General features: G+C 62.0%; 26 non-coding genes across 26 annotated transcripts; all 26 read right to left on the bottom strand.

The window, feature by feature from the left end:
- Nucleotides 1-458: 458 nt before the first annotated feature.
- On the bottom strand, nt 459-532 carry trnai-aau (transfer RNA isoleucine (anticodon AAU)). Its single transcript has one exon. It is a non-coding gene; the product is annotated as a tRNA-Ile (tRNA).
- A 549-nt stretch (nt 533-1,081) lies between these two features.
- Nucleotides 1,082-1,200, bottom strand: LOC127575567 (5S ribosomal RNA). Its single transcript, XR_007957093.1, has one exon. It is a non-coding gene; the product is annotated as a 5S ribosomal RNA (ribosomal RNA).
- A 1,305-nt stretch (nt 1,201-2,505) lies between these two features.
- On the bottom strand, nt 2,506-2,624 carry LOC127575566 (5S ribosomal RNA). Its single transcript, XR_007957092.1, has one exon. It is a non-coding gene; the product is annotated as a 5S ribosomal RNA (ribosomal RNA).
- Nucleotides 2,625-3,296: 672 nt separating this feature from the next.
- Nucleotides 3,297-3,370, bottom strand: trnai-aau (transfer RNA isoleucine (anticodon AAU)). The gene has a single exon. It is a non-coding gene; the product is annotated as a tRNA-Ile (tRNA).
- A 553-nt stretch (nt 3,371-3,923) lies between these two features.
- LOC127575565 (5S ribosomal RNA) lies at nt 3,924-4,042 on the bottom strand. Its single transcript, XR_007957091.1, has one exon. It is a non-coding gene; the product is annotated as a 5S ribosomal RNA (ribosomal RNA).
- A 682-nt stretch (nt 4,043-4,724) lies between these two features.
- trnai-aau (transfer RNA isoleucine (anticodon AAU)) lies at nt 4,725-4,797 on the bottom strand. Its single transcript has one exon. It is a non-coding gene; the product is annotated as a tRNA-Ile (tRNA).
- Nucleotides 4,798-5,347: 550 nt separating this feature from the next.
- Nucleotides 5,348-5,466, bottom strand: LOC127575568 (5S ribosomal RNA). Its single transcript, XR_007957094.1, has one exon. It is a non-coding gene; the product is annotated as a 5S ribosomal RNA (ribosomal RNA).
- A 674-nt stretch (nt 5,467-6,140) lies between these two features.
- On the bottom strand, nt 6,141-6,214 carry trnai-aau (transfer RNA isoleucine (anticodon AAU)). The gene has a single exon. It is a non-coding gene; the product is annotated as a tRNA-Ile (tRNA).
- A 552-nt stretch (nt 6,215-6,766) lies between these two features.
- LOC127575563 (5S ribosomal RNA) lies at nt 6,767-6,885 on the bottom strand. The gene has a single exon (XR_007957090.1). It is a non-coding gene; the product is annotated as a 5S ribosomal RNA (ribosomal RNA).
- Nucleotides 6,886-7,561: 676 nt separating this feature from the next.
- On the bottom strand, nt 7,562-7,636 carry trnai-aau (transfer RNA isoleucine (anticodon AAU)). The gene has a single exon. It is a non-coding gene; the product is annotated as a tRNA-Ile (tRNA).
- Nucleotides 7,637-8,187: 551 nt separating this feature from the next.
- Nucleotides 8,188-8,307, bottom strand: LOC127575570 (5S ribosomal RNA). Its single transcript, XR_007957096.1, has one exon. It is a non-coding gene; the product is annotated as a 5S ribosomal RNA (ribosomal RNA).
- A 678-nt stretch (nt 8,308-8,985) lies between these two features.
- trnai-aau (transfer RNA isoleucine (anticodon AAU)) lies at nt 8,986-9,060 on the bottom strand. The gene has a single exon. It is a non-coding gene; the product is annotated as a tRNA-Ile (tRNA).
- A 553-nt stretch (nt 9,061-9,613) lies between these two features.
- LOC127575562 (5S ribosomal RNA) lies at nt 9,614-9,732 on the bottom strand. Its single transcript, XR_007957089.1, has one exon. It is a non-coding gene; the product is annotated as a 5S ribosomal RNA (ribosomal RNA).
- Nucleotides 9,733-10,408: 676 nt separating this feature from the next.
- Nucleotides 10,409-10,482, bottom strand: trnai-aau (transfer RNA isoleucine (anticodon AAU)). Its single transcript has one exon. It is a non-coding gene; the product is annotated as a tRNA-Ile (tRNA).
- A 552-nt stretch (nt 10,483-11,034) lies between these two features.
- On the bottom strand, nt 11,035-11,153 carry LOC127575561 (5S ribosomal RNA). Its single transcript, XR_007957088.1, has one exon. It is a non-coding gene; the product is annotated as a 5S ribosomal RNA (ribosomal RNA).
- Nucleotides 11,154-11,827: 674 nt separating this feature from the next.
- Nucleotides 11,828-11,901, bottom strand: trnai-aau (transfer RNA isoleucine (anticodon AAU)). Its single transcript has one exon. It is a non-coding gene; the product is annotated as a tRNA-Ile (tRNA).
- A 552-nt stretch (nt 11,902-12,453) lies between these two features.
- Nucleotides 12,454-12,572, bottom strand: LOC127575560 (5S ribosomal RNA). The gene has a single exon (XR_007957087.1). It is a non-coding gene; the product is annotated as a 5S ribosomal RNA (ribosomal RNA).
- A 676-nt stretch (nt 12,573-13,248) lies between these two features.
- Nucleotides 13,249-13,322, bottom strand: trnai-aau (transfer RNA isoleucine (anticodon AAU)). The gene has a single exon. It is a non-coding gene; the product is annotated as a tRNA-Ile (tRNA).
- Nucleotides 13,323-13,874: 552 nt separating this feature from the next.
- LOC127575559 (5S ribosomal RNA) lies at nt 13,875-13,993 on the bottom strand. Its single transcript, XR_007957086.1, has one exon. It is a non-coding gene; the product is annotated as a 5S ribosomal RNA (ribosomal RNA).
- Nucleotides 13,994-14,669: 676 nt separating this feature from the next.
- trnai-aau (transfer RNA isoleucine (anticodon AAU)) lies at nt 14,670-14,742 on the bottom strand. The gene has a single exon. It is a non-coding gene; the product is annotated as a tRNA-Ile (tRNA).
- A 553-nt stretch (nt 14,743-15,295) lies between these two features.
- LOC127575558 (5S ribosomal RNA) lies at nt 15,296-15,414 on the bottom strand. The gene has a single exon (XR_007957085.1). It is a non-coding gene; the product is annotated as a 5S ribosomal RNA (ribosomal RNA).
- A 676-nt stretch (nt 15,415-16,090) lies between these two features.
- trnai-aau (transfer RNA isoleucine (anticodon AAU)) lies at nt 16,091-16,164 on the bottom strand. The gene has a single exon. It is a non-coding gene; the product is annotated as a tRNA-Ile (tRNA).
- Nucleotides 16,165-16,716: 552 nt separating this feature from the next.
- On the bottom strand, nt 16,717-16,835 carry LOC127575556 (5S ribosomal RNA). The gene has a single exon (XR_007957083.1). It is a non-coding gene; the product is annotated as a 5S ribosomal RNA (ribosomal RNA).
- A 676-nt stretch (nt 16,836-17,511) lies between these two features.
- trnai-aau (transfer RNA isoleucine (anticodon AAU)) lies at nt 17,512-17,585 on the bottom strand. Its single transcript has one exon. It is a non-coding gene; the product is annotated as a tRNA-Ile (tRNA).
- A 552-nt stretch (nt 17,586-18,137) lies between these two features.
- LOC127575555 (5S ribosomal RNA) lies at nt 18,138-18,256 on the bottom strand. Its single transcript, XR_007957082.1, has one exon. It is a non-coding gene; the product is annotated as a 5S ribosomal RNA (ribosomal RNA).
- A 676-nt stretch (nt 18,257-18,932) lies between these two features.
- trnai-aau (transfer RNA isoleucine (anticodon AAU)) lies at nt 18,933-19,006 on the bottom strand. Its single transcript has one exon. It is a non-coding gene; the product is annotated as a tRNA-Ile (tRNA).
- Nucleotides 19,007-19,287: the final 281 nt, after the last annotated feature.

Below are 19,287 nucleotides of genomic sequence, written 5' to 3'. Positions count from 1 at the left end.
CCACGCTGCCCGCTGCCGCTGCCACCAACAAGAAGACCTCCGTGCCGGCTCTGCCCAGGCACTCTCAGCCGGCTCAGCCGCCCACATCGCACGCCATGTCGCGCATTGGCCCTGCTCTGCCTCCACACACTTGCTGATTGCTTCCCTCCTGAGTCAAGAGGCTGCCAGGCAGCCCCGACCCTGCTCTCCCCCTCCCACTGCCAACTGCTTAGGCCAGCTGTTGTAGGCCCAGGCTTTGGAGGCCACCGTCCCTGCTGCCCAGCTGCCCTGCCGTCTGCCCCCAGCTCCGCAGCCAAACAGGCTTGATTGCCTGAACCAAAGGAGATGAAAGAAAGAAGAGGTAGGCACTTAAAAGGCAGCGCCGGCGACAGCTGGTCACAAACTGCTTGCAGCGGCCAGCCATCAAGCTGCACTTGCGTGAGACAGCGGCTGCCAGCAGGATGGCTAAAGCACACGCTTGGACAGTGTGGGGATTGAACCCACGACCTTGGCGTTATTAGCACCACGCTCTGACCAGCTGAGCTAACCGTCCCCCGGAGGACGCAGTGCACGGCATTGCCGATGGAGGTGGCGGCGGTGACTAAGTGCTGTGAGGTTAGCGTTCCCAGCAGGGGAGAGCAGACTGGGCATCCGACGGCCAACGTTGCCGGAGGAAGCGGCGCCGACGTTGGCGTGGGCCGGCTGGAAGGCAGACGGGAAAAGGCGGATGAAGAGCATGGAGTGGGCGGCTGCAGAGGGACGGTTGCAGCAAGAGGCAGCAGGCCGGAGCTGCAAGCGAGCTGCTTTGCAGGTGGGTGCTGGAGCACTGGCGTGTTGGTGCCTGCCGGCTTGCTGGGTTGAGTGACCGAGGAGGCGACGAGAAAGAGGTGAAGCAGGGCAACAGAGACGCAGCAAGTGCAGGACGTGCGGCAAGTAGAAAGTGGAACTGAATGCCGGGCAAGAGACGCGGCGGCAAACTGTGGGAGCGCGCGCGTGCCTGCGTGGGACGGTGTGAGCGTTGGCAGGCTTGAAAGGCGAGGGAGAAATGAAGAGGGAGAGTGAATGTGCCAGAGCAATGGAGTGCCCCCTCGTGGCAGTAAAAAGCCTACGGCACCTGGTATTCCCAGGCGGTCTCCCATCCAAGTACTAACCAGGCCTGAGCCTGCTTAGCTTCCGAGATCAGACGAGATCGGGCGTTTTCAGGCTAGTATGGCCGTAGGCAGCAGGCAGCTGCTTCTCTCAGCACTTCAGCCGCGTGCAGCCACTGCGGCTGCTGGCTCACTGCTGTCTTCTCCCTGCACTTCTCCGCCTGCACCTCTTCCCTGCATCTTCACCTGCACAAGTCCCACCCTAATCGCTTACACCCTACTCTCCTCCACTTTGTCACCTTCCTCTTCACCTGCCCTCCTCACTCTCCTCCGCTGCAAGCGTTCTTCCACGCTGCCCGCTGCCGCTGCCACCAACAAGAAGACCTCCGTGCCGGCTCTGCCCAGGCACTCTCAGCCGGCTCAGCCGCCCACATCGCACGCCATGTCGCGCATTGGCCCTGCTCTGCCTCCACACACTTGCTGATTGCTTCCCTCCTGAGTCAAGAGGCTGCCAGGCAGCCCCGACCCTGCTCTCCCCCTCCACTGCCAACTGCTTAGGCCAGCTGTTGTAGGCCCAGGCTTTGGAGGCCACCGTCCCTGCTGCCCAGCTGCCCTGCCGTCTGCCCCCAGCTCCGCAGCCAAAACAGGCTTGATTGCCTGAACCAAAGGAGATGAAAGAAAGAAGAGGTAGGCACTTAAAGGGCAGCGCCGGCGACAGCTGGTCACAAACTGCTTGCAGCGGCCAGCCATCAAGCTGCACTTGCGTGAGACAGCGGCTGCCAAGCAGGATGGCTAAAGCACACGCTTGGGACAGTGTGGGGGATTGAACCCACGACCTTGGCGTTATAGCACCACGCTCTGACCAGCTGAGCTAACCGTCCCCCGGAGGACGCAGTGCACGGGCATTGCCGATGGAGGTGGCGGCCGGTGACTAAGTGCTGTGAGGTTAGCGTTCCCAGCAGGGGAGAGCAAGACTGGGCATCCGACGGCCAACGTTGCCGGAGGAAGCGGTGCGCCGACGTTGGCGTGGGCCGGCTGGAAGGCAGACTGGGAAAAGGCGGATGAGAGCATGGATGTGGGCGGCTTGCAGAGGGACGGTTTGCAGCAAGAGGCAGCAGGCCGGAGCTGCAAGCGAGCTGCTTTGCAGGTGGGTGCTGGAGCACTGGCGTGTTGGTGCCTGCCGGCTTGCTGGGTTGAGTGACCGAGGAGGCGACGAGAAAGAGGTGAAGCAGGGCAACAGAGACGCAGCAAGTGCAGGACGTGCGGCAAGTAGAAAGTGGAACTGAATGCCGGGCAAGAGACGCGGCGGCAACTGTGGGAGCGCGCGCGTGCCTGCGTGGGACGGTGTGAGCGTTGGCAGGCTTGAAAGGCGAGGGAGAAAATGAAGAGGGAGAGTGAATGTGCCAGAGCAATGGAGTGCCCCCTCGTGGCAGTAAAAAGCCTACGGCACCTGGTATTCCCAGGCGGTCTCCCATCCAAGTACTAACCAGGCCTGAGCCTGCTTAGCTTCCGAGATCAGACGAGATCGGGCGTTTTCAGGCTAGTATGGCCGTAGGCAGCAGGCAGCTGCTTCTCTCAGCACTTCAGCCGCGTGCAGCCACTGCCGGCTGCTGGCTCACTGCTGTCTTCTCCCTGCACTTCTCCGCCTGCACCTCTTCCCTGCATCTTCACCTTGCACAAGTCCCACCCTAATCGCTTACACCCTACTCTCCTCCACTTTGTCACCCTTCCTCTTCACCTGCCCTCCTCACTCTCCTCCGCTGCAAGCGTTCTTCACGCTGCCCGCTGCCGCTGCCACCAACAAGAAGACCTCCGTGCCGGCTCTGCCCAGGCACTCTCAGCCGGCTCAGCCGCCCACATCGCACGCCATGTCGCGCATTGGCCCTGCTCTGCCTCCACACACTTGCTGATTGCTTCCCTCCTGAGTCAAGAGGCTGCCAGGCAGCCCCGACCCTGCTCTCCCCCTCCCACTGCCAACTGCTTAGGCCAGCTGTTGTAGGCCCGGGCTTGGAGGCCACCGTCCCTGCTGCCAGCTGCCCTGCCGTCTGCCCCCAGCTCCGCAGCCAAACAGGCTTGATTGCCTGAACCAAGGAGATGAAAGAAAGAAGAGGTAGGCACTTAAAAGGCAGCGCCGGCGACAGCTGGTCACAAACTGCTTGCAGCGGCCAGCCATCAAGCTGCACTTGCGTGAGACAGCGGCTGCCAAGCAGGATGGCTAAAGCACACGCTTGGACAGTGTGGGGATTGAACCCACGACCTTGGCGTTATTAGCACCACGCTCTGACCAGCTGAGCTAACCGTCCCCCGGAGGACGCAGTGCACGGCATTGCCGATGGAGGTGGCGGCCGGTGACTAAGTGCTGTGAGGTTAGCGTTCCCAGCAGGGGAGAGCAGACTGGGGCATCCGACGGCCAACGTTGCCGGAGGAAGCGGGCGCCGCGTTGGCGTGGGCCGGCTGGAAGGCAGACGGGAAAAGGCGGATGAAGAGCATGGAGTGGGCGGCTTGCAGAGGGACGGTTTGCAGCAAGAGGCAGCAGGCCGGAGCTGCAAGCGAGCTGCTTTGCAGGTGGGTGCTGGAGCACTGGCGTGTTGGTGCCTGCCGGCTTGCTGGGTTGAGTGACCGAGGAGGCGACGAGAAAGAGGTGAAGCAGGGCAACAGAGACGCAGCAAGTGCAGGACGTGCGGCAAGTAGAAAGTGGAACTGAATGCCGGGCAAGAGACGCGGCGGCAACTGTGGGAGCGCGCGCGTGCCTGCGTGGGACGGTGTGAGCGTTGGCAGGCTTGAAAGGCGAGGGAGAAAATGAAGAGGGAGAGTGAATGTGCCAGAGCAATGGAGTGCCCCCTCGTGGCAGTAAAAAGCCTACGGCACCTGGTATTCCCAGGCGGTCTCCCATCCAAGTACTAACCAGGCCTGAGCCTGCTTAGCTTCCGAGATCAGACGAGATCGGGCGTTTTCAGGCTAGTATGGCCGTAGGCAGCAGGCAGCTGCTTCTCTCAGCACTTCAGCCGCGTGCAGCCACTGCCGGCTGCTGGCTCACTGCTGTCTTCTCCCCTGCACTTCTCCGCCTGCACCTCTTCCCTGCAATCTTCACCTTGCACAAGTCCCACCCTAATCGCTTACACCCTACTCTCCTCCACTTTGTCACCCTTCCTCTTCACCTGCCCTCCTCACTCTCCTCCGCTGCAAGCGTTTCTTCCACGCTGCCCGCTGCCGCTGCCACCAACAAGAAGACCTCCGTGCCGGCTCTGCCCAGGCACTCTCAGCCGGCTCAGCCGCCCACATCGCACGCCATGTCGCGCATTGGCCCTGCTCTGCCTCCACACACTTGCTGATTGCTTCCCTCCTGAGTCAAGAGGCTGCCAGGCAGCCCCGACCCTGCTCTCCCCCTCCCACTGCCAACTGCTTAGGCCAGCTGTTGTAGGGCCCAGGCTTTGGAGGCCACCGTCCCTGCTGCCCAGCTGCCCTGCCGTCTGCCCCCAGCTCCGCAGCCAAACAGGCTTGATTGCCTGAACCAAAGGAGATGAAAGAAAGAAGAGGTAGGCACTTAAAAGGCAGCGCCGGCGACAGCTGGTCACAAACTGCTTGCAGCGGCCAGCCATCAAGCTGCACTTGCGTGGAGACAGCGGCTGCCAAGCAGGATGGCTAAAGCACACGCTTGGGACAGTGTGGGATTGAAACCACGACCTTGGCGTTATTAGCACCACGCTCTGACCAGCTGAGCTAACCGTCCCCCGGAGGACGCAGTGCACGGCATTGCCGATGGAGGTGGCGGCCGGTGACTAAGTGCTGTGAGGTTAGCGTTCCCAGCAGGGGAGAGCAGACTGGGCATCCGACGGCCAACGTTGCCGGAGGAAGCGGGCGCCGACGTTGCGTGGGCCGGCTGGAAGGCAGACGGGAAAAGGCGGATGAAGAGCATGGAGTGGGCGGCTTGCAGAGGGACGGTTGCAGCAAGAGGCAGCAGGCCGGAGCTGCAAGCGAGCTGCTTTGCAGGTGGGTGCTGGAGCACTGGCGTGTTGGTGCCTGCCGGCTTGCTGGGTTGAGTGACCGAGGAGGCGACGAGAAAGAGGTGAAGCAGGGCAACAGAGACGCAGCAAGTGCAGGACGTTGCGGCAAGTAGAAAGTGAACTGAATGCCGGGCAAGAGACGCGGCGGCAACTGTGGGAGCGCGCGCGTGCCTGCGTGGGACGGTGTGAGCGTTGGCAGGCTTGAAAGGCGAGGAGAAAATGAAGAGGGAGAGTGAATGTGCCAGAGCAATGGAGTGCCCCCTCGTGGCAGTAAAAAGCCTACGGCACCTGGTATTCCCAGGCGGTCTCCCATCCAAGTACTAACCAGGCCTGAGCCTGCTTAGCTTCCGAGATCAGACGAGATCGGGCGTTTCAGGCTAGTATGGCCCGTAGGCAGCAGGCAGCTGCTTCTCTCAGCACTTCAGCCGCGTGCAGCCACTGCCGGCTGCTGGCTCACTGCTGTCTTCTCCCTGCACTTCTCCGCCTGCACCTCTTCCCTGCATCTTCACCTTGCACAAGTCCCACCCTAATCGCTTACACCCTACTCTCCTCCACTTGTCACCCTTCCTCTTCACCTGCCCTCTCACTCTCCTCCGCTGCAAGCGTTCTTCCACGCTGCCCGCTGCCGCTGCCACCAACAAGAAGACCTCCGTGCCGGCTCTGCCCAGGCACTCTCAGCCGGCTCAGCCGCCCACATCGCACGCCATGTCGCGCATTGGCCCTGCTCTGCCTCCACACACTTGCTGATTGCTTCCCTCCTGAGTCAAGAGGCTGCCAGCAGCCCCGACCCTGCTCTCCCCCTCCCACTGCCAACTGCTTAGGCCAGCTGTTGTAGGCCCAGGCTTTGGAGGCCACCGTCCCCTGCTGCCCAGCTGCCCTGCCGTCTGCCCCCAGCTCCGCAGCCAAACAGGCTTGATTGCCTGAACCAAAGGAGATGAAAGAAAGAAGAGGTAGGCACTTAAAAGGCAGCGCCGGCGACAGCTGGTCACAAACTGCTTGCAGCGGCCAGCCATCAAGCTGCACTTGCGTGAGACAGCGGCTGCCAAGCAGGATGGCTAAAGCACACGCTTGGACAGTGTGGGGATTGAACCCACGACCTTGGCGTTATTAGCACCACGCTCTGACCAGCTGAGCTAACCGTCCCCCGGAGGACGCAGTGCACGGCATTGCCGATGGAGGTGGCGGCCGGTGACTAAGTGCTGTGAGGTTAGCGTTCCCAGGCAGGGGAGAGCAGACGGGCATCCGACGGCCAACGTTGCCGGAGGAAGCGGGCGCCGACGTTGGCGTGGGCCGGCTGGAAGGCAGACGGGAAAGGCGGATGAAGAGCAATGGAAGTGGGCGGCTTGCAGAGGGACGGTTGCAGCAAGAGGCAGCAGGCCGGAGCTGCAAGCGAGCTGCTTTGCAGGTGGGTGCTGGAGCACTGGCGTGTTGGTGCCTGCCGGCTTGCTGGGTGAGTGACCGAGGAGGGCGACGAGAAGAGGTGAAGCAGGGCAACAGAGACGCAGCAAGTGCAGGACGTGCGGCAAGTAGAAAGTGGAACTGAATGCCGGGCAAGAGACGCGGCGGCAACTGTGGGAGCGCGCGCGTGCCTGCGTGGGACGGTGTGAGCGTTGGCAGGCTTGAAAGGCGAGGGAGAAAATGAAGAGGGAGAGTGAATGTGCCAGAGCAATGGAGTGCCCCCTCGTGGCAGTAAAAAGCCTACGGCACCTGGTATTCCCAGGCGGTCTCCCATCCAAGTACTAACCAGGCCTGAGCCTGCTTAGCTTCCGAGATCAGACGAGATCGGGCGTTTTCAGGCTAGTATGGCCGTAGGCAGCAGGCAGCTGCTTCTCTCAGCACTTCAGCCGCGTGCAGCCACTGCCGGCTGCTGGCTCACTGCTGTCTTCTCCCTGCACTTCTCCGCCTGCACCCTCTTCCCTGCATCTTCACCTTGCACAAGTCCCACCCTAATCGCTTACACCCTACTCTCCTCCACTTTGTCACCCTTCCTCTTCACCTGCCCTCCTCACTCTCCTCCGCTGCAAGCGTTCTTCCACGCTGCCCGCTGCCGCTGCCACCAACAAGAAGACCTCCGTGCAGGCTCTGCCCAGGCACTCTCAGCCGGCTCAGCCGCCCACATCGCACGCCATGTCGCGCATTGGCCCTGCTCTGCCTCCACACACTTGCTGATTGCTTCCCTCCTGAGTCAAGAGGCTGCCAGGCAGCCCCGACCCTGCTCTCCCCCTCCCACTGCCAACTGCTTAGGCCAGCTGTTGTAGGCCCGGCTTTGGAGGCCACCGTCCCCTGCTGCCCAGCTGCCCTGCCGTCTGCCCCAGCTCCGCAGCCAAACAGGCTTGATTGCCTGACCAAAGGAGATGAAAGAAAGAAGAGGTAGGCACTTAAAAGGCAGCGCCGGCGACAGCTGGTCACAAACTGCTTGCAGCGGCCAGCCATCAAGCTGCACTTGCGTGAGGACAGCGGCTGCCAAGCAGGATGGCTAAAGCACACGCTTGGACAGTGTGGGGATTGAACCCACGACCTTGGCGTTATTAGCACCACGCTCTGACCAGCTGAGCTAAACCGTCCCCCGGAGGACGCAGTGCACGCATTGCCGATGGAGGTGGCGGCCGGTGACTAAGTGCTGTGAGGTTAGCGTTCCCAGCAGGGGAGAGCAGACTGGGCATCCGACGGCCAACGTTGCCGGAGGAAGCGGGCGCCGACGTTGGCGTGGGCCGGCTGGAAGGCAGACGGGAAAAGGCGGATGAAGAGCATGGAGTGGGCGGCTTGCAGAGGGACGGTTTGCAGCAAGAGCAGCAGGCCGGAGCTGCAAGCGAGCTGCTTTGCAGGTGGGTGCTGGAGCACTGGCGTGTTGGTGCCTGCCGGCTTGCTGGGTTGAGTGACCGAGGAGGCGACGAGAAAGAGGTGAAGCAGGGCAACAGAGACGCAGCAAGTGCAGGACGTGCGGCAAGTAGAAAGTGGAACTGAATGCGGGCAAGAGACGCGGCGGCAACTGTGGGAGCGCGCGCGTGCCTGCGTGGGACGGTTGTGAGCGTTGGCAGGCTTGAAAGGCGAGGGAGAAAATGAAGAGGGAGAGTGAATGTGCCAGAGCAATGGAGTGCCCCCTCGTGGCAGTAAAAAGCCTACGGCACCTGGTATTCCAGGCGGTCCTCCCCATCCAAGTACTAACCAGGCCTGAGCCTGCTTAGCTTCCGAGATCAGACGAGATCGGGCGTTTTCAGGCTAGTATTGCCGTAGGCAGCAGGCAGCTGCTTTCTCTCAGCACTTCAGCCGCGTGCAGCCACTGCCGGCTGCTGGCTCACTGCTGTCTTCTCCCTGCACTTCTCCGCCTGCACCTCTTCCCTGCATCTTCACCTTGCACAAGTCCACCCTAATCGCTTACACCCTACTCTCCTCCACTTTGTCACCCTTCCTCTTCACCTGCCCTCCTCACTCTCCTCCGCTGCAAGCGTTCTTCCACGCTGCCCGCTGCCGCTGCCACCAACAAGAAGACCTCCGTGCCGGCTCTGCCCAGGCACTCTCAGCCGGCTCAAGCCGCCCACATCGCACGCCATGTCGCGCATTGGCCCTGCTCTGCCTCCACACACTTGCTGATTGCTTCCCTCCTGAGTCAAGAGGCTGCCAGGCAGCCCCGACCCTGCTCTCCCCCCTCCCACTGCCAACTGCTTAGGCCAGCTGTTGTAGGCCCAGGCTTTGGAGGCCACCGTCCCTGCTGCCCAGCTGCCCTGCCGTCTGCCCCCAGCTCCGCAGCCAAACAGGCTTGATTGCCTGAACCAAAGGAGATGAAAGAAAGAAGAGGTAGGCACTTAAAAGGCAGCGCCGGCGACAGCTGGTCACAAACTGCTTGCAGCGGCCAGCCATCAAGCTGCACTTGCGTGAGACAGCGGCTGCCAAGCAGGATGGCTAAAGCACACGCTTGGACAGTGTGGGGATTTGAACCCACGACCTTGGCGTTATTAGCACCACGCTCTGACCAGCTGAGCTAACCGTCCCCCGGAGGACGCAGTGCACGGCATTGCCGATGGAGGTGGCGGCCGGTGACTAAGTGCTGTGAGGTTAGCGTTCCCAGCAGGGGAGAGCAGACTGGGCATCCGACGGCCAACGTTGCCGGAGGAAGCGGGCGCCGACGTTGGCGTGGGCCGGCTGGAAGGCAGACGGGAAAAAGGCGGATGAAGAGCATGGAGTGGGCGGCTTGCAGAGGGACGGTTGCAGCAAGAGGCAGCAGGCCGGAGCTGCAAGCGAGCTGCTTTGCAGGTGGGTGCTGGAGCACTGGCGTGTTGGTGCCTGCCGGCTTGCTGGGTTGAGTGACCGAGGAGGCGACGAGAAAGAGGTGAAGCAGGGCAACAGAGACGCAGCAAGTGCAGGACGTGCGGCAAGTAGAAAGTGGAACTGAATGCCGGGCAAGAGACGCGGCGGCAACTGTGGGAGCGCGCGCGTGCCTGCGTGGGACGGTGTGAGCGTTGGCAGGCTTGAAAGGCGAGGGAGAAAATGAAGAGGGAGAGTGAATGTGCCAGAGCAATGGAGTGCCCCCTCGTGGCAGTAAAAAGCCTACGGCACCTGGTATTCCCAGGCGGTCTCCCATCCAAGTACTAACCAGGCCTGAGCCTGCTTAGCTTCCGAGATCAGACGAGATCGGGCGTTTTCAGGCTAGTATGGCCGTAGGCAGCAGGCAGCTGCTTCTCTCAGCACTTCAGCCGCGTGCAGCCACTGCCGGCTGCTGGCTCACTGCTGTCTTCTCCTGCACTTCTCCGCCTGCACCTCTTCCCTGCATCTTCACCTTGCACAAGTCCCACCCTAATCGCTTACACCCTACTCTCCTCCACTTTGTCACCCTTCCTCTTCACCTGCCCTCCTCACTCTCCTCCGCTGCAAGCGTTCTTCCACGCTGCCCGCTGCCGCTGCCACCAACAAGAAGACCTCCGTGCCGGCTCTGCCCAGGCACTCTCAGCCGGCTCAGCCGCCCACATCGCACGCCATGTCGCGCATTGGCCCTGCTCTGCCTCCACACACTTGCTGATTGCTTCCCTCCTGAGTCAAGAGGCTGCCAGGCAGCCCCGACCCTGCTCTCCCCCTCCCACTGCCAACTGCTTAGGCCAGCTGTTGTAGGCCCGGGCTTTGGAGGCCACCGTCCCTGCTGCCCAGCTGCCCTGCCGTCTGCCCCCAGCTCCGCAGCCAAACAGGCTTGATTGCCTGAACCAAAGGAGATGAAAGAAAGAAGAGGTAGGCACTTAAAAGGCAGCGCCGGCGACAGCTGGTCACAAACTGCTTGCAGCGGCCAGCCATCAAGCTGCACTTGCGTGAGACAGCGGCTGCCAAGCAGGATGGCTAAAGCACACGCTTGGGACAGTGTGGGGATTGAACCCACGACCTTGGCGTTATTAGCACCACGCTCTGACCAGCTGAGCTAACCGTCCCCCGGAGGACGCAGTGCACGGCATTGCCGATGGAGGTGGCGGCCGGTGACTAAGTGCTGTGAGGTTAGCGTTCCCAGCAGGGGAGAGCAGACTGGGCATCCGACGGCCAACGTTGCCGGAGGAAGCGGGCGCCGACGTTGGCGTGGGCCGGCTGGAAGGCAGACGGGAAAAGGCGGATGAAGAGCATGGAGTGGGCGGCTTGCAGAGGGACGGTTGCAGCAAGAGGCAGCAGGCCGGAGCTGCAAGCGAGCTGCTTTGCAGGTGGGTGCTGGAGCACTGGCGTGTTGGTGCCTGCCGGCTTGCTGGGTTGAGTGACCGAGGAGGCGACGAGAAAGAGGTGAAGCAGGGCAACAGAGACGCAGCAAGTGCAGGACGTGCGGCAAGTAGAAAGTGGAACTGAATGCCGGGCAAGAGACGCGGCGGCAACTGTGGGAGCGCGCGCGTGCCTGCGTGGGACGGTGTGAGCGTTGGCAGGCTTGAAAGGCGAGGGAGAAAATGAAGAGGGAGAGTGAATGTGCCAGAGCAATGGAGTGCCCCCTCGTGGCAGTAAAAAGCCTACGGCACCTGGTATTCCCAGGCGGTCTCCCATCCAAGTACTAACCAGGCCTGAGCCTGCTTAGCTTCCGAGATCAGACGAGATCGGGCGTTTTCAGGCTAGTATGGCCGTAGGCAGCAGGCAGCTGCTTCTCTCAGCACTTCAGCCGCGTGCAGCCACTGCGGCTGCTGGCTCACTGCTGTCTTCTCCCTGCACTTCTCCGCCTGCACCTCTTCCCTGCATCTTCACCTTGCACAAGTCCCACCCTAATCGCTTACACCCTACTCTCCTCCACTTTGTCACCCTTCCTCTTCACCTGCCCTCCTCACTCTCCTCCGCTGCAAGCGTTCTTCCACGCTGCCCGCTGCCGCTGCCACCAACAAGAAGACCTCCGTGCCGGCTCTGCCCAGGCACTCTCAGCCGGCTCAGCCGCCCACATCGCACGCCATGTCGCGCATTGGCCCTGCTCTGCCTCCACACACTTGCTGATTGCTTCCCTCCTGAGTCAAGAGGCTGCCAGGCAGCCCCGACCCTGCTCTCCCCCTCCCACTGCCAACTGCTTAGGCCAGCTGTTGTAGGCCCGGGCTTTGGAGGCCACCGTCCCTGCTGCCCAGCTGCCCTGCCGTCTGCCCCCAGCTCCGCAGCCAAACAGGCTTGATTGCCTGAACCAAAGGAGATGAAAGAAAGAAGAGGTGGCACTTAAAAGGCAGCGCCGGCGACAGCTGGTCACAAACTGCTTGCAGCGGCCAGCCATCAAGCTGCACTTGCGTGAGACAGCGGCTGCCAAGCAGGATGGCTAAAGCACACGCTTGGACAGTGTGGGGATTGAACCCACGACCTTGGCGTTATTAGCACCACGCTCTGACCAGCTGAGCTAACCGTCCCCCGGAGGACGCAGTGCACGGCATTGCCGATGGAGGTGGCGGCCGGTGACTAAGTGCTGTGAGGTTAGCGTTCCCAGCAGGGGAGAGCAGACTGGGCATCCGACGGCCAACGTTGCCGGAGGAAGCGGGCGCCGACGTTGGCGTGGGCCGGCTGGAAGGCAGACGGGAAAAGGCGGATGAAGAGCATGGAGTGGGCGGCTTGCAGAGGGACGGTTGCAGCAAGAGGCAGCAGGCCGGAGCTGCAAGCGAGCTGCTTTGCAGGTGGGTGCTGGAGCACTGGCGTGTTGGTGCCTGCCGGCTTGCTGGGTTGAGTGACCGAGGAGGCGACGAGAAAGAGGTGAAGCAGGGCAACAGAGACGCAGCAAGTGCAGGACGTGCGGCAAGTAGAAAGTGGAACTGAATGCCGGGCAAGAGACGCGGCGGCAACTGTGGGAGCGCGCGCGTGCCTGCGTGGGACGGTGTGAGCGTTGGCAGGCTTGAAAGGCGAGGGAGAAAATGAAGAGGGAGAGTGAATGTGCCAGAGCAATGGAGTGCCCCCTCGTGGCAGTAAAAAGCCTACGGCACCTGGTATTCCCAGGCGGTCTCCCATCCAAGTACTAACCAGGCCTGAGCCTGCTTAGCTTCCGAGATCAGACGAGATCGGGCGTTTTCAGGCTAGTATGGCCGTAGGCAGCAGGCAGCTGCTTCTCTCAGCACTTCAGCCGCGTGCAGCCACTGCCGGCTGCTGGCTCACTGCTGTCTTCTCCCTGCACTTCTCCGCCTGCACCTCTTCCCTGCATCTTCACCTTGCACAAGTCCCACCCTAATCGCTTACACCCTACTCTCCTCCACTTTGTCACCCTTCCTCTTCACCTGCCCTCCTCACTCTCCTCCGCTGCAAGCGTTCTTCCACGCTGCCCGCTGCCGCTGCCACCAACAAGAAGACCTCCGTGCCGGCTCTGCCCAGGCACTCTCAGCCGGCTCAGCCGCCCACATCGCACGCCATGTCGCGCATTGGCCCTGCTCTGCCTCCACACACTTGCTGATTGCTTCCCTCCTGAGTCAAGAGGCTGCCAGGCAGCCCCGACCCTGCTCTCCCCCTCCCACTGCCAACTGCTTAGGCCAGCTGTTGTAGGCCCAGGCTTTGGAGGCCACCGTCCCTGCTGCCCAGCTGCCCTGCCGTCTGCCCCCAGCTCCGCAGCCAAACAGGCTTGATTGCCTGAACCAAAGGAGATGAAAGAAAGAAGAGGTAGGCACTTAAAAGGCAGCGCCGGCGACAGCTGGTCACAAACTGCTTGCAGCGGCCAGCCATCAAGCTGCACTTGCGTGAGACAGCGGCTGCCAAGCAGGATGGCTAAAGCACACGCTTGGACAGTGTGGGGATTGAACCCACGACCTTGGCGTTATTAGCACCACGCTCTGACCAGCTGAGCTAACCGTCCCCCGGAGGACGCAGTGCACGGCATTGCCGATGGAGGTGGCGGCCGGTGACTAAGTGCTGTGAGGTTAGCGTTCCCAGCAGGGGAGAGCAGACTGGGCATCCGACGGCCAACGTTGCCGGAGGAAGCGGGCGCCGACGTTGGCGTGGGCCGGCTGGAAGGCAGACGGGAAAAGGCGGATGAAGAGCATGGAGTGGGCGGCTTGCAGAGGGACGGTTGCAGCAAGAGGCAGCAGGCCGGAGCTGCAAGCGAGCTGCTTTGCAGGTGGGTGCTGGAGCACTGGCGTGTTGGTGCCTGCCGGCTTGCTGGGTTGAGTGACCGAGGAGGCGACGAGAAAGAGGTGAAGCAGGGCAACAGAGACGCAGCAAGTGCAGGACGTGCGGCAAGTAGAAAGTGGAACTGAATGCCGGGCAAGAGACGCGGCGGCAACTGTGGGAGCGCGCGCGTGCCTGCGTGGGACGGTGTGAGCGTTGGCAGGCTTGAAAGGCGAGGGAGAAAATGAAGAGGGAGAGTGAATGTGCCAGAGCAATGGAGTGCCCCCTCGTGGCAGTAAAAAGCCTACGGCACCTGGTATTCCCAGGCGGTCTCCCATCCAAGTACTAACCAGGCCTGAGCCTGCTTAGCTTCCGAGATCAGACGAGATCGGGCGTTTTCAGGCTAGTATGGCCGTAGGCAGCAGGCAGCTGCTTCTCTCAGCACTTCAGCCGCGTGCAGCCACTGCCGGCTGCTGGCTCACTGCTGTCTTCTCCCTGCACTTCTCCGCCTGCACCTCTTCCCTGCATCTTCACCTTGCACAAGTCCCACCCTAATCGCTTACACCCTACTCTCCTCCACTTTGTCACCCTTCCTCTTCACCTGCCCTCCTCACTCTCCTCCGCTGCAAGCGTTCTTCCACGCTGCCCGCTGCCGCTGCCACCAACAAGAAGACCTCCGTGCCGGCTCTGCCCAGGCACTCTCAGCCGGCTCAGCCGCCCACATCGCACGCCATGTCGCGCATTGGCCCTGCTCTGCCTCCACACACTTGCTGATTGCTTCCCTCCTGAGTCAAGAGGCTGCCAGGCAGCCCCGACCCTGCTCTCCCCCTCCCACTGCCAACTGCTTAGGCCAGCTGTTGTAGGCCCAGGCTTTGGAGGCCACCGTCCCTGCTGCCCAGCTGCCCTGCCGTCTGCCCCCAGCTCCGCAGCCAAACAGGCTTGATTGCCTGAACCAAAGGAGATGAAAGAAAGAAGAGGTAGGCACTTAAAAGGCAGCGCCGGCGACAGCTGTTCACAAACTGCTTGCAGCGGCCAGCCATCAAGCTGCACTTGCGTGAGACAGCGGCTGCCAAGCAGGATGGCTAAAGCACACGCTTGGACAGTGTGGGATTGAACCCACGACCTTGGCGTTATTAGCACCACGCTCTGACCAGCTGAGCTAACCGTCCCCCCGGAGGACGCAGTGCACGGCATTGCCGATGGAGGTGGCGGCCGGTGACTAAGTGCTGTGAGGTTAGCGTTCCCAGCAGGGGAGAGCAGACTGGGCATCCGACGGCCAACGTTGCCGGAGGAAGCGGGCGCCGACGTTGGCGTGGGCCGGCTGGAAGGCAGACGGGAAAAGGCGGATGAAGAGCATGGAGTGGGCGGCTTGCAGAGGGACGGTTGCAGCAAGAGGCAGCAGGCCGGAGCTGCAAGCGAGCTGCTTTGCAGGTGGGTGCTGGAGCACTGGCGTGTTGGTGCCTGCCGGCTTGCTGGGTTGAGTGACCGAGGAGGCGACGAGAAAGAGGTGAAGCAGGGCAACAGAGACGCAGCAAGTGCAGGACGTGCGGCAAGTAGAAAGTGGAACTGAATGCCGGGCAAGAGACGCGGCGGCAACTGTGGGAGCGCGCGCGTGCCTGCGTGGGACGGTGTGAGCGTTGGCAGGCTTGAAAGGCGAGGGAGAAAATGAAGAGGGAGAGTGAATGTGCCAGAGCAATGGAGTGCCCCCTCGTGGCAGTAAAAAGCCTACGGCACCTGGTATTCCCAGGCGGTCTCCCATCCAAGTACTAACCAGGCCTGAGCCTGCTTAGCTTCCGAGATCAGACGAGATCGGGCGTTTTCAGGCTAGTATGGCCGTAGGCAGCAGGCAGCTGCTTCTCTCAGCACTTCAGCCGCGTGCAGCCACTGCCGGCTGCTGGCTCACTGCTGTCTTCTCCCTGCACTTCTCCGCCTGCACCTCTTCCCTGCATCTTCACCTTGCACAAGTCCCACCCTAATCGCTTACACCCTACTCTCCTCCACTTTGTCACCCTTCCTCTTCACCTGCCCTCCTCACTCTCCTCCGCTGCAAGCGTTCTTCCACGCTGCCCGCTGCCGCTGCCACCAACAAGAAGACCTCCGTGCCGGCTCTGCCCAGGCACTCTCAGCCGGCTCAGCCGCCCACATCGCACGCCATGTCGCGCATTGGCCCTGCTCTGCCTCCACACACTTGCTGATTGCTTCCCTCCTGAGTCAAGAGGCTGCCAGGCAGCCCCGACCCTGCTCTCCCCCTCCCACTGCCAACTGCTTAGGCCAGCTGTTGTAGGCCCAGGCTTTGGAGGCCACCGTCCCTGCTGCCCAGCTGCCCTGCCGTCTGCCCCCAGCTCCGCAGCCAAACAGGCTTGATTGCCTGAACCAAAGGAGATGAAAGAAAGAAGAGGTAGGCACTTAAAAGGCAGCGCCGGCGACAGCTGGTCACAAACTGCTTGCAGCGGCCAGCCATCAAGCTGCACTTGCGTGAGACAGCGGCTGCCAAGCAGGATGGCTAAAGCACACGCTTGGACAGTGTGGGGATTGAACCCACGACCTTGGCGTTATTAGCACCACGCTCTGACCAGCTGAGCTAACCGTCCCCCGGAGGACGCAGTGCACGGCATTGCCGATGGAGGTGGCGGCCGGTGACTAAGTGCTGTGAGGTTAGCGTTCCCAGCAGGGGAGAGCAGACTGGGCATCCGACGGCCAACGTTGCCGGAGGAAGCGGGCGCCGACGTTGGCGTGGGCCGGCTGGAAGGCAGACGGGAAAAGGCGGATGAAGAGCATGGAGTGGGCGGCTTGCAGAGGGACGGTTGCAGCAAGAGGCAGCAGGCCGGAGCTGCAAGCGAGCTGCTTTGCAGGTGGGTGCTGGAGCACTGGCGTGTTGGTGCCTGCCGGCTTGCTGGGTTGAGTGACCGAGGAGGCGACGAGAAAGAGGTGAAGCAGGGCAACAGAGACGCAGCAAGTGCAGGACGTGCGGCAAGTAGAAAGTGGAACTGAATGCCGGGCAAGAGACGCGGCGGCAACTGTGGGAGCGCGCGCGTGCCTGCGTGGGACGGTGTGAGCGTTGGCAGGCTTGAAAGGCGAGGGAGAAAATGAAGAGGGAGAGTGAATGTGCCAGAGCAATGGAGTGCCCCCTCGTGGCAGTAAAAAGCCTACGGCACCTGGTATTCCCAGGCGGTCTCCCATCCAAGTACTAACCAGGCCTGAGCCTGCTTAGCTTCCGAGATCAGACGAGATCGGGCGTTTTCAGGCTAGTATGGCCGTAGGCAGCAGGCAGCTGCTTCTCTCAGCACTTCAGCCGCGTGCAGCCACTGCCGGCTGCTGGCTCACTGCTGTCTTCTCCCTGCACTTCTCCGCCTGCACCTCTTCCCTGCATCTTCACCTTGCACAAGTCCCACCCTAATCGCTTACACCCTACTCTCCTCCACTTTGTCACCCTTCCTCTTCACCTGCCCTCCTCACTCTCCTCCGCTGCAAGCGTTCTTCCACGCTGCCCGCTGCCGCTGCCACCAACAAGAAGACCTCCGTGCCGGCTCTGCCCAGGCACTCTCAGCCGGCTCAGCCGCCCACATCGCACGCCATGTCGCGCATTGGCCCTGCTCTGCCTCCACACACTTGCTGATTGCTTCCCTCCTGAGTCAAGAGGCTGCCAGGCAGCCCCGACCCTGCTCTCCCCCTCCCACTGCCAACTGCTTAGGCCAGCTGTTGTAGGCCCAGGCTTTGGAGGCCACCGTCCCTGCTGCCCAGCTGCCCTGCCGTCTGCCCCCAGCTCCGCAGCCAAACAGGCTTGATTGCCTGAACCAAAGGAGATGAAAGAAAGAAGAGGTAGGCACTTAAAAGGCAGCGCCGGCGACAGCTGGTCACAAACTGCTTGCAGCGGCCAGCCATCAAGCTGCACTTGCGTGAGACAGCGGCTGCCAAGCAGGATGGCTAAAGCACACGCTTGGACAGTGTGGGGATTGAACCCACGACCTTGGCGTTATTAGCACCACGCTCTGACCAGCTGAGCTAACCGTCCCCCGGAGGACGCAGTGCACGGCATTGCCGATGGAGGTGGCGGCCGGTGACTAAGTGCTGTGAGGTTAGCGTTCCCAGCAGGGGAGAGCAGACTGGGCATCCGACGGCCAACGTTGCCGGAGGAAGCGGGCGCCGACGTTGGCGTGGGCCGGCTGGAAGGCAGACGGGAAAAGGCGGATGAAGAGCATGGAGTGGGCGGCTTGCAGAGGGACGGTTGCAGCAAGAGGCAGCAGGCCGGAGCTGCAAGCGAGCTGCTTTGCAGGTGGGTGCTGGAGCACTGGCGTGTTGGTGCCTGCCGGCTTGCTGGGTTGAGTGACCGAGGAGGCGACGAGAAAGAGGTGAAGCAGGGCAACAGAGACGCAGCAAGTGCAGGACGTGCGGCAAGTAGAAAGTGGAACTGAATGCCGGGCAAGAGACGCGGCGGCAACTGTGGGAGCGCGCGCGTGCCTGCGTGGGACGGTGTGAGCGTTGGCAGGCTTGAAAGGCGAGGGAGAAAATGAAGAGGGAGAGTGAATGTGCCAGAGCAATGGAGTGCCCCCTCGTGGCAGTAAAAAGCCTACGGCACCTGGTATTCCCAGGCGGTCTCCCATCCAAGTACTAACCAGGCCTGAGCCTGCTTAGCTTCCGAGATCAGACGAGATCGGGCGTTTTCAGGCTAGTATGGCCGTAGGCAGCAGGCAGCTGCTTCTCTCAGCACTTCAGCCGCGTGCAGCCACTGCCGGCTGCTGGCTCACTGCTGTCTTCTCCCTGCACTTCTCCGCCTGCACCTCTTCCCTGCATCTTCACCTTGCACAAGTCCCACCCTAATCGCTTACACCCTACTCTCCTCCACTTTGTCACCCTTCCTCTTCACCTGCCCTCCTCACTCTCCTCCGCTGCAAGCGTTCTTCCACGCTGCCCGCTGCCGCTGCCACCAACAAGAAGACCTCCGTGCCGGCTCTGCCCAGGCACTCTCAGCCGGCTCAGCCGCCCACATCGCACGCCATGTCGCGCATTGGCCCTGCTCTGCCTCCACACACTTGCTGATTGCTTCCCTCCTGAGTCAAGAGGCTGCCAGGCAGCCCCGACCCTGCTCTCCCCCTCCCACTGCCAACTGCTTAGGCCAGCTGTTGTAGGCCCAGGCTTTGGAGGCCACCGTCCCTGCTGCCCAGCTGCCCTGCCGTCTGCCCCCAGCTCCGCAGCCAAACAGGCTTGATTGCCTGAACCAAAGGAGATGAAAGAAAGAAGAGGTAGGCACTTAAAAGGCAGCGCCGGCGACAGCTGGTCACAAACTGCTTGCAGCGGCCAGCCATCAAGCTGCACTTGCGTGAGACAGCGGCTGCCAAGCAGGATGGCTAAAGCACACGCTTGGACAGTGTGGGGATTGAACCCACGACCTTGGCGTTATTAGCACCACGCTCTGACCAGCTGAGCTAACCGTCCCCCGGAGGACGCAGTGCACGGCATTGCCGATGGAGGTGGCGGCCGGTGACTAAGTGCTGTGAGGTTAGCGTTCCCAGCAGGGGAGAGCAGACTGGGCATCCGACGGCCAACGTTGCCGGAGGAAGCGGGCGCCGACGTTGGCGTGGGCCGGCTGGAAGGCAGACGGGAAAAGGCGGATGAAGAGCATGGAGTGGGCGGCTTGCAGAGGGACGGTTGCAGCAAGAGGCAGCAGGCCGGAGCTGCAAGCGAGCTGCTTTGCAGGTGGGTGCTGGAGCACTGGC

This window comes from Pristis pectinata, chromosome 10 (assembly GCF_009764475.1).
Source record: "Pristis pectinata isolate sPriPec2 chromosome 10, sPriPec2.1.pri, whole genome shotgun sequence".
NCBI classification, from domain to species: Eukaryota; Metazoa; Chordata; class Chondrichthyes; order Rhinopristiformes; family Pristidae; genus Pristis; species Pristis pectinata.
The sequence above is the reverse complement of the archived record's forward strand: the minus strand, read 5'-3'. Positions and strand labels throughout refer to the sequence as shown.